Below are 3017 nucleotides of genomic sequence, written 5' to 3'. Positions count from 1 at the left end.
CAAGGGAAAAGGGGACAAGTGTGAATGTAGTAATTTCAGAGGGATTAGCCTGTTGAGTGTAGTAGGGAAGGCTTATGGGAGAATCTTAATTGAGAGGATTAGGAGAGGAACAGAAGGAGTAATTGGTGAGGAACAGTGTGGATTTAGGACGGGTAGAGGTTGTGTAGATCAGATCTTTGTGGTAAGACAGATATGTGAGAAAGCTATAGGAAAGGGGAAGGATGTTTTTTGGGCTTTTATGGATCTGGAAAAGGCTTATGATAGGGTAGACAGAAAGGCACTGTGGGAGGTTATGCAGATTTATGGGATAGGAGGAAAGCTTTTGGGAGCTGTCAAGAGTTTTTATGTGAGTAGTAGAGCATGTGTTAGGATTGGAAATGGAGAGAGTGAGTGGTTTGAAGTAAAGGTGGGACTTCGTCAAGGATGCGTTATGTCGCCCTGGCTGTTCAACTTATACATGGATGGGGTGGTGCGAGAGGTGAATGCTAGGGTAGTGAGTCAGGGATTGGAGATGGTTAAAGAAAATGGAGAAAAGTGGGAGGTGAGCCAGCTGTTGTTTGCGGACGACACTGCGCTTGTGGCAGGGTCAGAGGAGGGATTGAGGAAGCTGGTGGCAGAGTTTGGGAGAGTATGTGATAGAAGAAAGCTAAAGATAAATGTGGGTAAAAGTAAGGTGATGAGATGTACAAGGGGTGAAAGTGGCAGTAGACTGGAAGTGAACATTAAGGGAGAGCGACTGGAGGAAGTGGATAGTTTTAGATACTTGGGTGCAAGTGTAGCAGGAAAAGGTGGAGTGAAGGTGGAGGTAGAATGCAGATTGAGAGAAGCGAGTAAATGCCTTGGTGGTTTAAAGAGTGTAATGAGAAATAGACATTTGGGAATGGATGCGAAGAGGAGACTGTATGAAGGAGTGATTGTGCCAACAGCACTGTATGGGGCAGATACGTGGAACATAAGAGAAGAAGAGAGAAGGAGTTTGAATGTTTTGAGATGAGGTGTCTGAGAAGTATGGTGGGGGTTACTAGGCTAGATAGAGTGAGAAATGAGGAGGTGAGGAGGAGAACAGGGGTGAAAAAGGATTTGGGAGAGAGGGTTGATGAAAGAATATTAGGATGGTTTGGACACATGGAAAGAATGAGTGAAGAAAGACTAGTAAAAGAGGTATGGAAGGCAGATGTGGAGGGAGTGAAGATGAGGGGACGTCCTAGGATGAGGTGGATGGATGGGGTGAAGGGGGCTTTGGGGAAGAGGGGAATGTCTGTTGAGGAAGGAAGGGAGAGGACGGAAGACAGAGGTATGTGGAGAATGGTTGTATATGGATGATGTTGTGACTGCATGAGGAGGAATGGACGGGGTGGGGGGTGGGGGGTGGGGTAGTATGTGTGAGTAAATTTTGACGCAGCCCGAAGGGATTTCTCCCCGTCCTCTCCTTATATGCAAAGGGAGACGGAGAGGGGGGGTCGCCGATTAAATGAAGCGGCCTTGCTGTGGATGTACTGTGTCTTGCGACACTGCTTCTGACCCAGGGCGGTGGGCAGGGTTCAGGGATGACCCGTCATCCAGGAGGTGCTCAGATGAGAGGAAGGGTGGGAGGGGTGTGGAGTGTATTTAGGGATGAAATGGGTGGGAGTGTTTTTATGCCTTTCCCTTTGTGGCTACCTCCCTTGGAAGGGGGAAAAAGCCTTGGTATATGTATGTATGTAAGATCCCAATTAGTTTCGTTTACTATACATCCACTTTATATACAAATTAAAATAAATAAATAGATAAATACATAAATAGATAAATAAATAAATAAAGAAAGAAAGAAAGAAGAAAGAAAGAAAGAAGTAGAAAAAGAAGAAGAAAAAAACAATGTTGGATTTTTCTAAACTCGTCATAAATATTGCGTTATACGTTTGCAAGAAAATATGAGTTTAAATCAATTCCAATGTCTCAAACTTATTTATTTATTTTAGTCTTTTGGACAGTCTGGTGGTACTGAAAGCTATCTACCAGGAATATAGGTTTCACTACCACCACACTGTCCAAAAGAATCTCAGCACATTTAGAGGATGGAGCGATACGCCGCCATAATAACAGAATCCATGAGCAAACAGTGAGCAGAAAACAGATGGAAGAAAATACAATAATCCTACACAGAGAACATGACACCAGGAGATTAAGAAAACCTGTTATTCACATTCAACAAATGCCCGAATCAACTCTCCCCTCAGCTAGAAGGTCCCAACACACGGAACTCCACAACGATTCGGACAAACAGCACCTCACAAAGCGCCACCTTCCGAACGCACTATGCACAACCTCACCTCACCTCGTAAACACACCACAACAAAAGTTACCTTCCCCAATGCCAATATAAGTCAAATAAATAACCAATTCAACCTTACGCAACTATACCTAAACTTTCAAAGAGAATACTCCTGAAGATGGCCGATTGATGGCCGAAAGACGTTTCGAGTTAACAAGGATTTTAGTAATTTACTTAGTACCCTCACCAACGAAGACCGGAACATTGTCAGAAAAACTGAAAATGCAAATTGAATAATGCTGTTACTGCTGTCGACTTCAATAGAACACACACACACACACACACACACACACACACACACACACACACACACACACACACACACACACACACACACACACACACACACACACACACACACACACATACACACACACACACACATACACACACACACACACACACACACACACACATACACACACACATACACACACACATACACACACACACACACACACACATACACACACACACACACACACACACACACACACACACACACACACACACACACACACACACACACACACACACACACACACACACACACACACACACACACACACACACACACACACACACACAACCTGTAATACCTGACAGACTGGCAAATGTTAGGAGCTTCATATAACAGACTAAGGGGCAATATTATGGAAACAACTTAGGGGATCACATATAAAAAAAAGATAAAAAACGTGGATAC

This window comes from Oratosquilla oratoria, chromosome 10 (genome assembly GCF_046742065.1).
Source record: "Oratosquilla oratoria isolate Oo_2021 chromosome 10, ASM4674206v1, whole genome shotgun sequence".
In the NCBI taxonomy this organism is placed as follows: domain Eukaryota; kingdom Metazoa; phylum Arthropoda; class Malacostraca; order Stomatopoda; family Squillidae; genus Oratosquilla; species Oratosquilla oratoria.
This window is presented reverse-complemented; position numbering follows the sequence as displayed.